The sequence below is a fragment of the Scyliorhinus torazame genome, chromosome 5 (assembly GCF_047496885.1).
Source record: "Scyliorhinus torazame isolate Kashiwa2021f chromosome 5, sScyTor2.1, whole genome shotgun sequence".
NCBI lineage: Eukaryota > Metazoa > Chordata > Chondrichthyes > Carcharhiniformes > Scyliorhinidae > Scyliorhinus > Scyliorhinus torazame.
The window spans coordinates 72,488,478-72,502,815 of record NC_092711.1 but is presented as its reverse complement, the minus strand read 5'-3'; the positions used below and the strand labels follow the sequence as shown (position 1 = coordinate 72,502,815).

At 48.3% G+C, this 14,338-nt stretch overlaps 1 long non-coding RNA gene across 1 annotated transcript; it reads right to left on the bottom strand.

Moving 5' to 3' along the window:
- Nucleotides 1-11,434: 11,434 nt before the first annotated feature.
- LOC140418422 (uncharacterized) lies at nt 11,435-11,971 on the bottom strand. The gene is made up of 2 exons (XR_011945027.1): nt 11,847-11,971; nt 11,435-11,722 (listed from the first exon to the last, which is right to left on the bottom strand). It is a non-coding gene; the product is annotated as an uncharacterized lncRNA (long non-coding RNA).
- Nucleotides 11,972-14,338: the final 2,367 nt, after the last annotated feature.

Below are 14,338 nucleotides of genomic sequence, written 5' to 3'. Positions count from 1 at the left end.
ACCCTCACCAGTAGTTCCAACTTGTACCGCATATCTCAACCCCGATTATCTCAACCCATTAACAGCTCCGGTCCAGGCACAATCATGGATCGACACAATTGATAGCCCAATTGAAAAGAAAACCAATGCTATACAAACACCAAAAAAGGACTTACCCACTACCACAAATAACACAACCACACATATATCGCAACACCCATACATATTACGAAAATAAAAAATGGCTTAGTCCCAAAAAAATCCATTCTAATCATAGGAGACTCCAATCTGTCCACAATTAAGAGTTGTCCAATCCCTAACATTCAATTTGACAGTTTTCCCCGAGCTAAATTCATCCACATTACTTCCATTCTAAATAAATTTAAATTCCATCCCATACTAAACACAATTATATTTTCAATTGGCATTTTTAACCGTACGCAGAGATACCACTGCATTCAAACAATTACAAATTCTTTTAAAAGTAGCCACACAAAAATTCCCCGAAACTAAAATCTTGATCACGGAAATTAATTATAGCCAGAGTCTTCCAAAAAGTCAAATACAGACAATTATCACCCTAAATGAATTTATTAGAAAAAAATGTTTTATCCCATGTATATCAAATGTGGTGAATGTATTCACCATAATATAAATTGTCTGTATCGTACTGTGGCCTCTGGCCAGGGAATGGTAATATGATCTCCTTCCACGTATTGTTATGGAACCCTGGTGGGCTCTGCCTCTGGCTCCGCCGCCGCCCCCTCCCCCCCCCCCCCCCCCCCTCCAGGAGGTATATAGACCTGCCGCCTGTGGGCGGTGCTCATTGTTACAGCAGTCACAGGCAGGAAAGTTCTTGGCTAATAAAGCCTATGTTCACTCGTTCTCATCGTCTTGTAGTGAATTGATGGTACCTCAATTTATTATCCAAAGACATCACGATGGAAGCCGCTCTGAAGCCTGATGAACTCGTCGCACGAGCAGCAGAAGCTAAAGAAATCTTCACCCACTAGCTCCACTGTTTTGAGGCCTACCTCGACTCCTCTGAAACGCCTCCGTCCGACGCCCTCAAGCTGCGCCTCCCCCACGCCCGGGTGAGCCACCGAATCTCGGGTATGACTGAGGACGCAGTCACACACGAAGCGGCGGTTGCGATTCTAAAGAGACATTTTGTGAAGCCCGAGAACGAAGTGTTCGCGCGGCACCTCCTCACTGCCCGCCGTCAATGCGCCGGGGAAATCGCTGGACGAGTATCTAGAGAACCTGACACTACTCGCCTGCAACTGCAACTACAGGGATGTGAAGGCCGATGGGCACATGAAGCTGATGATCCGGGACACCTACGTGGCTGGGGTCCGGTCTAACTACGTTCGGCAGCGACTGCTGGAAAACGGGGCCATTGATCTACAGGACACGGTAAAACTAACCACCTCATAGATCATTACTAGGGGGCATAGGTTTAAGGTGCGAGGGGCAAGGTTTAGAGGAGATGTATGAGGCAAGTTTTTTTTACACAGAGGGTAGTGGGTGCCTGGAACTCGCTGGCGGAGGAGGTGGTGGAAGCAGGGACGATAGTGACATTTAAGGGGCATCTTGACAAACACATGAATAGGTTGGGAATAGAAGGACATGGACCCAGGAAGTGTAGAAGATTGTAATTTAGTCAGGCAGCATGGTCGGCATGGGCTTGTAGGGCCGAAGGGCCTGTTCCTGTGCTGTACTTTTCTTCGTTCTATTGACACGATAACAAAACAAGCCTGCAAAAAGAACCACTTAATCTCGACAATACAATAGTTAACATATCAAACACATTCAAACTCACCACCATACAAGAAAAGATTTTAAATAAAGGTTTAACCTTCGTCCCAGTACAAAAGCCAGACAATACACAAATTCAAATAGATCTTGAAAGATTTTACAGAAGAATTAAAATTCTGAGCTACTTTGAATAGTCAACATCAGAGGATGAACAACCCTTCCTACCCCAATCAGATTGGAACCCACCGGAACAGAAAATAGACCCAAAAATGCAAAGTTTTATCCAAAACATTAACTCAGACATTACAAAGATCAAACAAGTAAACGATAAACAAAACTTAACAAGAATAGAGGCAAGCAATCACGCAGCTTAAATCTAACTCAAGATATCATTATAAAACTAGCAGACAAAGGGAATAATATTGTTATTATGAATCGGCAACAATACCTTTTTGAAGCTTATCGGCAACTCAACAACACTGAATATTATACTAAATTACCAGCACCAATATACCACCAAACATATGAGCAGATCACAAATTTGTTAGTACAATTATACAATTTACACTGTATTACAGAGAAACAAATGGACTATTTTAAACAATTTCAACCTTTACCACGAATATTTTACCTCCTCCCAAAAATACATAAAAATCCGGAAACTATGGCCGTCATTCTCCGACCCCCCGCCGGGTCGGAGAATGGCCGTTGGCCGCCGTGAATCCCGTCCCCAACCCCGCCGAAGTCTCCGGTACCGGAGATTGGGCGGGGGTGGGAATCGGGCCGCGCCGGTTGGCGGGACCCCCCGCTCAATTCTCCGGCCCGGATGGGGCGAAGTCCCGCCCAGAAATTGCCTGTCCCGCCGGCGTAAATTAAACCTGGTATTTACCGGCGGGACCAGGCGGCGTGGGCGGGCTCCGGGGTCCTGGCGGGGCGTGGGGCGATCTGACCCCGGGGGGTGCCCCCACGGTGGCCTGGCCCGCGATCGGGGCCCACCGATCCGCGGGCGGGCCTGTGCCGTGGGGGCACTCTTTCCCTTCCGCCTCCGCCACGGCCTCCACCATGGCAGAGGCGGAAGAGACTCTCCCCACTGCGCATGCGCGGGAAACCGTCAGCGGCCACTGACGCTCCCGCGCATGCGCCGCATTTCCGCGCCAGCTGGCGGGGCAACAAACGCCATTTCCGCCAGCTGGCGGGGCGGAAATCCCTCCGGCGTCGGCCTAGCCCCTCAATGTTGGGGCTCGGCCCCCAAAGATGCGGAGCATTCCGCACCTTTGGGGCGGTGCGATGCCCGTCTGATTGGCGCCGATTTGGGCGCCAGTCGGCGGACATCTCGCCGTTGGGGGAGAATTTCGCCCATGGACTGTTGCACATAAAATTCCCCCAGGTAGACCCAGTTTCAGACAGTGGGAGCGAGTCCTATTGGATCGCGGAATACATTGACTCATTTTTAAACCCCTTAGCCCCAAAACATCCGAGTTACATTAAAGACACATATCATTTCATTGAAATTGTTAGATCCCTAACTATCACTTCTAACACAATGCTATTCACCATGGATGTCGATAACCTCTACACCAACATTGAGACGGATAGAGGAATTGAGGCGGTGAGAAATATTTTCAAGAAATATTGGCAACCTGATAGACCGGATGCAATCCTTGTTCAACTAGTCAAATGACTTTCAATTTAATAACAAACATTATCTACAGATTAAGGGTACAGCAATGGGCAAAAAATTTGCACCGGTTTATGCCAATATCTACATGGCCGAATGGGAAGAAACTGTCTTCAAAAAGTGCCCCAAGACACCATGATGCTGCTGCAGATATCTAGATGATATATGGGGCATTTGGACACACACACAATTGGAATTTGACCAATTTGTACATATCCTGAACAATCATCACCCATCTATTAAAATTAAAGTCATTACACATGAACACACAATCGATGTTTTGGACACCACTGTATATAAAGGCAAATGGTGAATACAAATTAGCTCCCAAAGTTTTCTTTAAACCGACAGACACTCACGCACTTCTGCACACGAACAACCATCACCCGAAACACGTTTTTAGGGGCCTCATTAAATCGCAATTGACAAGGTTCCACCGCATTTGCTCAGAAAACTCAGATTTTGAGACTGCAGTACATACTTTATTTACAGCTTTACAACATAGAGGATACACAAAAAGATTTCTTAGATATATTAAATCAAACTTTCTAGCAGAATTACATAACCCCTGCAGCAATAAAACTTTGTCCTCAAAAATACCTTTTGTAATACAGTACAACAGTAAAACCACACAAATAAATAAACTCATCAAAAAATATTTTGAGAAATTTAAACAGGACATTGTTCCATTAGCCCATTGGGATATAGTCTCTGCCGACAAGAGAAGCAAGAACCTAAAAGACCTTTATGTCAAGAGCAAACTACCCTTGGAAAAGACCTACAATTGTGGACGTACCAACTGCACAAGCTGTAAATATTTAAAAATCACATCTATAATTCACAATCCCAGAGTAGGAAAAGTACCTCAATAAAACAAAAAATAACATGCCAACATAAAAATTTGGTCTATGCTATACGGTGTCAAAGGTGTGACATTTTGTACATCGGCGAAACAGACTGACAGGACATTGCAGTGAGATCCGTACTTAGAAAATACATCAATTAATTAACATACATTTTGTAGAGCTTGGCCTTGATGCATTACAAATTATAGGCTAAGAAGCAAATAGCAAATGGTCAACTCCACAAAGAAAAAGACGTGAAAGACATTGGATTCTAAATCTTAGAACAAAGTCCCCGAACGGTTTAAATGAAAATTGAACAGAATTTTCAAACATGAATACATATTCCCTTGATAACAACGCTTATTCAGTCTTTCATCATACCCTGACCCCGAGTCTCGACCTTAACCCCTGACCCCGCCCTTGATCCCCACCCGAACACGTTGGGCCTTGAGCTTTGTACCTTGGACCTCACCCTAATCTTAACCCTAACTCTATCCCTAATCTTAACCCTAACTAGGGTATAGTAAACACAAATCTATCCCTAAACCACCTCCCCCCCCCCCCCCCCCCCATCCCCCCCAAAAAAACCTGGTCGCTTGAAGTTGTAGCCCCAGGTAGGGGACAGGGAACAAAAACAAGATAAATTATGATCTTTTCATAACACCAAAATATATGTTCATATGTATTACGCTAACCCTAACCCTAATACAACACCAATTTATACATCACCTATCCACACCCTAAAACACAACCCTAAGTCCCTTGAGGGGTAGATTTATCCAGACTCGAACCCTAAATTACAACAACCTTTACATCACCTATCCACACCCTAAAATCTAACCCAAAGCCCCTTGAGGGATACATTTATCCAGACACTGAGCCTAACCCTGGATTACAACAACCTTTACATTACCTATCCACACCCTAAGACCTGACCCTAACCCACCCGAACCTGACCATAATCACCCGAACCATAACCCTAACCTAACCTAACCCCAATTCTTGGCTAACCCTAACCGTAATTTCTTCCCTCATCCTAAAATTACTACAACTTTTACATCACCTATCCACACCCTAAAACCTAACCCCAAGTCCCTTGAGGGGAACATTTATTCGGATCCTAACCTGGTGCTTCAATTACAACTTTTAGACCATCAATTCACACCCTACACCCTAACCCCAAGTCCCTTAATGGGAACTGTGGTAGTATCAGGTATTGCGGTACCCAAGAGGCTGATGTCCATTGGTTAGACCCAGGAGTCTACCATTGGCCGTTGTACGTAGCTCCGCCTGTCAAACGGTGCCGTCCCAGCAGCCTTCACTTTCTGTATCAAAGCTGCTGGGGAACAAGGTCTAGTAGATTAAAGCCTTCAGTTATGAAATCACTTAGTCTTGAGTGTAATTGATCGCGCATCAATTTAATCTACTAGACTTAAGCTGGCAGGATGGATCTCCGAATCAAACCGGAGTGCCTTCAACTCAGCCCCCACGCGGAGAACTCGGCTGCAATATTTAAACGCTGGCTGGCGTGCTTTAACGGCTACCTCGAGACGGCCGGAGGCACCCCCACTGGACAGAAAATGCATCTCCTGCGCTCAAAGGTCAGCCCTGGGATCTACCCACTTATCGAGGAGGCGGAGAACTATGATGCCGCGATCGAACTGCTAGAAGGACATTATATCCGCCCTGTAAATCAGGTCTACGCACGTCACCTGCTTGCAACTAGACGGCAATGCCCCAGGGAATCGTTGGAAGATTTCTACCGGGCGCTACTGGTGCTGGGCCGAAACTGTGGCTGCCCGCACGTTTTGGGGGGCGAGCACACGGAACTTTAAATCAGAGTGCTTTCGTAGCAGGTATGAGCTCCTCAGATATCCGCCGAAGACTTCTAGAAAGGGACACCCTGGGACTTAGAGAGGCACGGGCCCTGGCAGGGTCCATGGACGTTGCCTACAAAAACGCGCAGTCCTATGCGCCCGACCACGCGACGGCCCCCTGGGCTGCGTAGCACCCTGCAGACCTTCTCCCTGACCCCGCAGGCCTGCACTACGAGACGGCCCGCTATCGCCGCCGGGCCCCGGTTTCTTCTGCGGGCAGGCGAATCATCCCCGCCCGCACTGCCCGGCCCACACCGCCACCTGCAAAGGGTGCGGCAAGAAGGCCACTTTGTGGGGGTCTGCTTGGCCCGCGCCGTGGTCTCCAGCGACTCCAGAGTGCCGCGGCAACCCCCCTTCAGGCCCCGACCGGCCAGCGCTCACCGCCACCCCCCTATCCTAGGGCCACGTGCGACCCACGGGCGCGGCCATCTTGCCCCCCGGACACCACGCTGGACAGGTGGGCGCCGCCATTTTGTCCATTGCCGCCGCCATCTTGTTCATCCACGGACACCATGTGCGACCCATGGGTGACGCCATCTTGGATGGGGCCCCAGATCCCCAGCACGGCCGACTACAGGCTGCCCGATCAGAACTTGCAACTGCTTTATCTGGCCTCGGTGACACTGGACCAAAGTCGACCCCGGACACTCGCAACAGCTACAACGACGGACTTCATCAGCGGCCATGAGACGTCTTGCCTGATTGACTCTGGGAACACGGAAAGCTTTGTTCACCCCGACACGGAGCTGTTCACTTGTAACCCACCCTGTAAACCAAAGGATCTCCCTGGCCTCCGGGTCACACTCGGTGGAGATAAAGGAGTTTTGCCTCGCAAACCTCACTGTCCAAGGCAGGAAATTCGACAATTTCCGCCTGTATGTCCTGCCGCACCTCTGCGCGGCTACCCTCCTGGGGCTGGACTTCCAATGCCATTTGCAAAGCCTGACCTTTAAATTCGGCGGCCCTATACCTCCCCTTACTGTCTGCGGCCTCGCGACCCTTAAGGTCGACCCGCCTTCCCTGTTTGCGAACCTCACCCCGGATTGCAAACCCATTCGTCATCCGCTGCCCAGACATGACCACAACCACCGTCATCAAGGCCCTCCGGGGTATCTTTACACTGTTCGGTTTCCCCGCGTACATACACAGTGATAGGGGGTCCTCCTTTATGAGCGACGAACTGCGTCAATTCCTGCTCAGCAAGGGCATCGCCTCGAGCAGGACGACCAGTTACAACCCCCGGGCAAACGGACAGGTAGAGAGGGAGAACGGAACGGCCTGGAAGACTGTCCTACTGGCCCTACGGACCAGGAATCTCCCAGTTTCCCGCTGGCAAGAAGTCCTCCCGATGGCCCTCCACGCCATCCGGTCGCTGCTCTGTACAACCACAAATCAGACACCTCATGAACGTCTCCTTGTTTTCCCCAGGATGTCCTCCTCCGGGACCTCGCTCCCAACCTGGCTAGCGACACCCGGACCCATCCTGCTTCAGAAGCACGTGAGGGTCCACCTGCTGCACGCTAACCCCCAGTACGCCTACGTGGCATTCCCTGACGGCCGGCAAGATACAGTCTCCCTTCGGGACCTGGCGCCCGCCGGAACCCCACACGCACCCGAACCATTACCCCCACCACTCCTGCCTAGGCCCGCCCACCCACCAATGCCCCCTACAGGCACCCCCCCCCGCGTGTCAACAGTTTGCCCCAACAGCGCCGCCTAGGGTTGACGAAGCTGCCAGGGAGGCCAAAACCATGGTCCCGGAGTCGCAACCACCGGGACGCCCACCAGAATCACCACCGAAGCACAGACGCTCCAAAAGGACGACCAGGCCACCCGATCGACTGATTGCTTCACTGTGAACACTTTGTAAATATCCTCGACACCACGGTACCTCCATACCTGGTCATACCATGCTAAAGGCGACTGTTACCACTGGCCACCACCCCGGCCGGACTCTTTTTTAACAGGGGGTGAATGTGGTAGTACCAGGTATTGCGGTACCCAAGAGGCTGATGACCATTGGTTAGACCCAGGAGTCTACCATTGGCTGTTGTACGTAGCTCCGCCCTGACAGGCGGAGTATAAGAAACGGTGCCGTCCCAGCAGCCTTCACTTTCTGTATCGAAGCTGCTGGGGAACAAGTTCTAGTAGATTAAAGCCTTCGGTTATGAAATCACTTTGTCTTCAGTGTAATTGATCGCGCATCAAAACATTTTCCAGGACCATACCCCTAAATATTAACCACTGTCTTACCCTCAGAAACCCACAACACTACAACTTAACCCTAGCTCACTACTATCCCATATTAGAAAAAAAATTCTCTGAAGTGAATAAACTAACAGATATATCTGTATGAACGGCAATGTGTGGAGTGAACTGGTGCAAGGAACGCTTACTTGGTGCTACTTAACCCCATAAAGGGTGATCTCCTCGCTGCAAAACCTTCCCAGCTACACGTTCGGACATTGAATCTGTTCAAAAATTCAAATAACTTAATAAATATTTTAACTTAATAAACTATATATGTTTTTTCACTTGGGATGTTAGTTAATAAATTTTTTAAATTTTAAAACCCTAACCCAACAACTTCTACATTTTTTTAATGCACCATCCTCCCAACCTTCTCCTTAATACAACTACAATCTAATCTTTGCTTCGAACTTTCTACTTTCCATTTGTCTCAAATTTCCAAAATACGTGTTTAGTTTCGCGAAAAGAGATGACGTAAAATCCTATGCGGAAAAAAAAGTTGAACGTGCGCCAGTTAAAGTGGCAGACGCTCCGGCACTGTATCCCTCATTGGGTGCAGACGGAAAGGGGAATCCCTCATCTGTCCGCAACCCTATAATTTCTCATCTTCTACTTCCTTCCCTTCTTAAATTGGGGTGTTACATTAGTCATTTCCTTGTCCTCTGTGAGGCCCTTCACTACAGTGATCCCTGAAGGATCATCACCAATGGCTCCACAATCCCTGCAGTTATCTCCTTCGGTACCCTGCAGTGTACTCAATCCAGTCTGGGTGATTTATCCACCTTCAGACCTTTCAGCTTCCCCAGCACCTTCTCCTTAGTGATGGCCACTACACTCACCTCTGCCCCCGACTTTCTTTCCCCCACTCCCAGTTTTCCCTTTCCTCTGTTGAACTGCCCTCCTGCCCCTGGATTTGGAGCATCTTGTGAAGGCACTGCTAGAAGTTCCGCTCCAGTGCTTTTGAGCTGCCTGCTCCAGGTTTTTCGTGATTCTAAAGCCTTTAGAGGGTAGAGTGAGGGATAGCCAACAGCTCATGGAAAGCAATGGCATGCATGGTTTTATCAGCGCTGCCAATACAATTGATGACCTAAGCAGTCAATGGCCCACCCCACTGAGAGCAAAGTGTGGAGGGGAACTCATCAAGGACAGACAGTCAGTCAGTGCTCACTGGAGGGAACATTCTGAAGAATCCCTCGACCGAGACTCTGTCTTTGACTTCAACGTCCTCAAGTCAATTCCTCAGTATCCTGTCCCCGTGGTACCCCGTGAGTGAAAAAGCCATTCAACAGCTGGAAAACACCACGGCCTCTGGAGCAGAATGAATCCCTGCTGAAATTCTAAAGCATGGCAGGGTTACACTCCTGGCATAGCTACACAATCTCATATTCCTCACCTGGGAAGAAGGATGCATGCCGGGGATCTCAGACACTGTGACTGTATTGAAGTCAGACAAGTCAGGTCAGATTGTGGTAATTACACAGGGGACTCGCTGCTGTCTGCCAGAGAAGATCATTGCCAGGGCAGCACGGTGGCGCATTGGTTAGCATTGCTGCCTCATGGCACCGGGGTCCCAGAATCGATCCAGGCTCTGGGTCACTGTCCATGAAGAGTTTGGACATTCTCCTTGTGTTTGCGTGGGTTTCGCCCCCACAACCACAAAGAAGTGCCGGTTAGGTGGATTGGCCACGCTAAATTGCCCCTTAAATTGGAAAAAATGAATTGTGTACACGAAATCTATTTTTTTAAAAAGAGATCATTGCCAGGATCCTCCTCAATGATCTCATCTTAGCGGCAAAGAGTCACAGTTAGGTTTTCTCACTTCGTGAGGCACCAAAGACATTCTACAATATGTGACAAACTCAAGCAAAATAAAAGGAACAGCACCAATCACAGGTCTTTTCCTTTTTTTAAATAAATTTAGAGTACCCAATTCTTTTTTTTTCCAATTGAGGGGCAATTTAGCGTGGCCAATCCACCTACCCTGCATATCTTTGGGTTGTGGGGGTGAAACCCACGCAGACATGGGGAGAATGTGCAAACTCCACACGGACAGTGACCCAGGGCCGGGATGCGAACCTGGGTCCTCAGCGCAGCAGTCCCAGTGCTAACCGCTGTGCCACATGCTGCCCCTCACAGGTCTTTTCTGACATCACAAAAACACTTCACACTGTCAAAGTGATCTTTCATTCAGTATGTTCCTCAAATGTGGCTGTCCTCAGAACTTGTCCACCATCCTCCACCACGATGACACACAAGCCATATTCTCATCAATGGAAACACCCCAGACACTATCTCAATGAAGACTGGGATCAGACAAGACTGTGTCACTGCAGAAACCCTCTCCCCCTTCACGGTAGCACAGTGGTTAGCATTGTTGCTTCACAGCACCAGGGACCTTGGGTCACTGTCTGTGCAGAGTCTGCACGTTCTCCCAGTGTCTGTCTGGGTCTCCCACAAGTCCCAAAAGAAGTGAGGTGAATTGTAAATTGAATTGGACATTCATTATTATTCTGATTTTCCCTCAATTTACCCCAACAGGCGCTGGAGTGTGGCAATTGGGGGATTTTCACAGTAACTTGATTGCAGTGTTACATAGAAGATACATAGAAGATAGCAGCAGGAGGAGGCCTTTGGCCCTTCAAGCTTGAAAGTTACTTGAAATGAAATGGATGAAAATGAAAATCGTTTATTGTCACAAGTAGGCTTCAAATGAAGTTACTGTGAAAAGCCCCTAGTCGCCACATTCCGGCGCCTGTTCGGGGTGGCTGGTACGGGATTTGACCCGTGCTGCTGGCCTGCCTTGGTCTGCAAGGTTACTTAATGAAAGCTTACTTGTGACACCAATAAAGGTTATTATCCCACCTCCAGCAAATTACCCATGGGTGTGGAGATAATCGACAGGACAGGAAACGAACACCACCTTCAAAACAAAAACAGAATCGGTTCAACCGCAAACATTGAGCTCCAGTTTGCAGATGCCTGATCTGTTTGTTAAATCCATCCATCTCCCTTGATTCTATAACCATTAATACTTTCATGTCACAAACTTCTATCAATCTCAGTTTTTATAGTTTCTGTTGACTGAATCTGAACAGAATTCCAGATTTCACTATATTTTGTGAAGTGATTTCTGACATTGCTGCTGAACAGCCCAGTCTCAGTTAAACAAATAATTATTGATTTGGACATTTAAATGGTGACAATTATATTACTCTGAACTGGTAATGTAACACAATTTCAAAACCATAATAATAATTTGAGTAAAACACTGCAGAAGCTGGAAATGTGAAGTGAAAACAGAAAGTTGTGGAAATCCTCAGCAGGTTTGGCAGCTTCTGTGAAGAGAAAGAAAGAGAGTTAACATTTCCAATGCAACCTGATTCTTCTTCAGAACTGAGTGTTTGCAGCATTGTGATTTCATTTGCCAAACATACTGAATGTGAACTTTGTGGTTCTTACAGATATCTGGCTGTAAATCTGATTTCAGACCTTCCTCTGAACACTTTTCAACCTCAGCTCCAGCTCATTGTCCTTCACTAAAGACCCGGGTAGAAAATCCCGCCACAAGATGGCGGCGGCCGCTGGGTGATGTCACCGGGGAGGAAGTCCCGCCCACTCCCTCGAAGTCCCGCCCACTCCCTCTTCCCGTACTAAGATGGCCGCCCAAGCGCACTGCTCCAAGAACAAAAGACCCGACTTCCATTCCCAAGATGGCGGCGTTCGCCGGTTGATCCGGGGCCTGTCACCGGGGAGGAAGTCCCTCCCACCCCGTCTTCCCTAACCAAGATGGCTATCCCAGCGCTCCGCGCCAAGAAAAGACCCGACTTCCATTCCCAAGATGGTGGTGGTCGCCGGTTGACCCGCGCCTGTCACAGTGGAGGAAGCCCTGCCCACTCCCTCTTCCCATACTAAGATGGCCGCCCCAGCGCTCCGCTCCAAGAACAAAAGACCCGACGTCCTTTCCCAAGATGGCGACCGGTTGCAGGGAAAATCCAGACCCGGATTACTTTCTTCCTATCGGCGTCAATCACTCCCCAACCATTATGAGTTGGAGCAGACACAGTGCGGGTGTGAAGCTGGACTCACGCGGGTGAGTAGAGGCCCCAAACCCCCCCAATAAGACCCATTGATTTGTTGTCAGTCTGCAGCCAGGAGCTGGAGAACTGAACCCAGGCAGAGGAGAGGGAGGGAGAAAACTGGCAGTGGAGGAAAGAAATGGTGAGATGGGTTTGGATTTCAGCCCAGGGAGGAGGGAGTGTGTGTGGGACTGGGATTGACAGCTTTGGGGGAACAAGAGAGGAAAAAATGTTCCAGAGAAACTAGAATTGTCTGTTCAGAATTGCTATCCTGGACTGACAGTGATGACTTTTATAAACTCCTTTTACAGGATATTGGAAGTGGAGGATTGGCTGACAGAAAATTCAAACCAAACATCAAGGTCTGACAGAGTCACTCAATTTTTTTAAGCTGAATATCATCGGTATTTGAATGTGGAAGGAGTACTGTTTGTCTCAGGAAAAAGATAATGTTGTGGAGGAGAATGCTGAGACCCAGGCTATTAGAATAGATGGCATTGAGGTACGTAGGGAAGAGGTGTTGGCAATTCTGGACAGGCTGAAAATAGATAAGTCCCCGGGGCCTGATGGGATTTATCCTAGGATTCTCTGGGAGGCCAGGGAAGAGATTGCTGGACCTTTGGCTTTGATTTTTATGTCATCATTGGCTACAGGAATAGTGCCAGAGGACTGGAGGATAGCAAATGTGGTCCCTTTGTTCAAAAAGGGGAGCAGAGACAACCCCGGCAACTATAGACCGGTGAGCCTCACGTCTGTAGTGGGTAAAGTCTTGGAGGGGATTATAAGAGACAAGATTTATAATCATCTAGATAGGAATAATATGATCAGGGATAGTCAGCATGGCTTTGTGAAGGGTAGGTCATGCCTCACAAACCTTATCGAGTTCTTTGAGCAGGTGACTGAACAGGTAGACGAGGGTAGAGCAGTTGATGTGGTGTATATGGATTTCAGGAAAGCGTTTGATAAGGTTCCCCACGGTAGGCTATTGCAGAAAATACGGAGGCTGGGGATTGAGGGTGAGTTAGAGATGTGGATCAGAAATTGGCTAGCTGAAAGAAGACAGAGGGTGGTGGTTGATGGGAAATGTTCAGAATGGAGTTCAGTTACAAGTGGCGTACCACAAGGATCTGTTCTGGGGCCGTTGCTGTTTGTCATTTTTATCAATGACCTAGAGGAAGGCGCAGAAGGGTGGGTGAGTAAATTTGCAGACGACACTAAAGTCGGTGGTGTTGTCGACAGTGTGGAAGGATGTAGCAGGTTACAGAGGGACATAGATAAGCTGCAGAGCTGGGCTGAGAGATGGCAAATGGAGTTTAATGTAGAGAAGTGTGAGGTGATTCACTTTGGAAGGAATAACAGGAATGCGGAATATTTGGCTAATGGTAAAGTTCTTGGAAGTGTGGATGAGCAGAGGGATCTAGGCGTCCATGTACATAGATCCCTGAAAGTTGCCACCCAGGTTGATAGGGTTGTGAAGAAGGCCTGTGGAGTGTTGGCCTTTATTGGTAGAGGGATTGAGTTCCGGAGTCAGGAGGTCATGTTGCAGCTGTACAAAACTCTGGTACGGCCGCATTTGGAGTATTGCGTACAGTTCTGGTCACCGCATTATAGGAAGGACGTGGAGGCTTTGGAGCGGGTGCAGAGGAGATTTACCAGGATGTTGCCTGGTATGGAGGGAAAATCTTATGAGGAAAGGCTGATGGACTTGAGGTTGTTTTCGTTGGAGAGAAGGTTAAGAGGAGACTTAATAGAGGCATACAAAATGATCAGGGGGTTAGATAGGGTGGACAGTGAGAGCCTTCCCCCGCGGATGGAAATGGCTGGCACGAGGGGACATAGCTTTAAACTGAGGGGTAATAGATATAGGACAGAGGT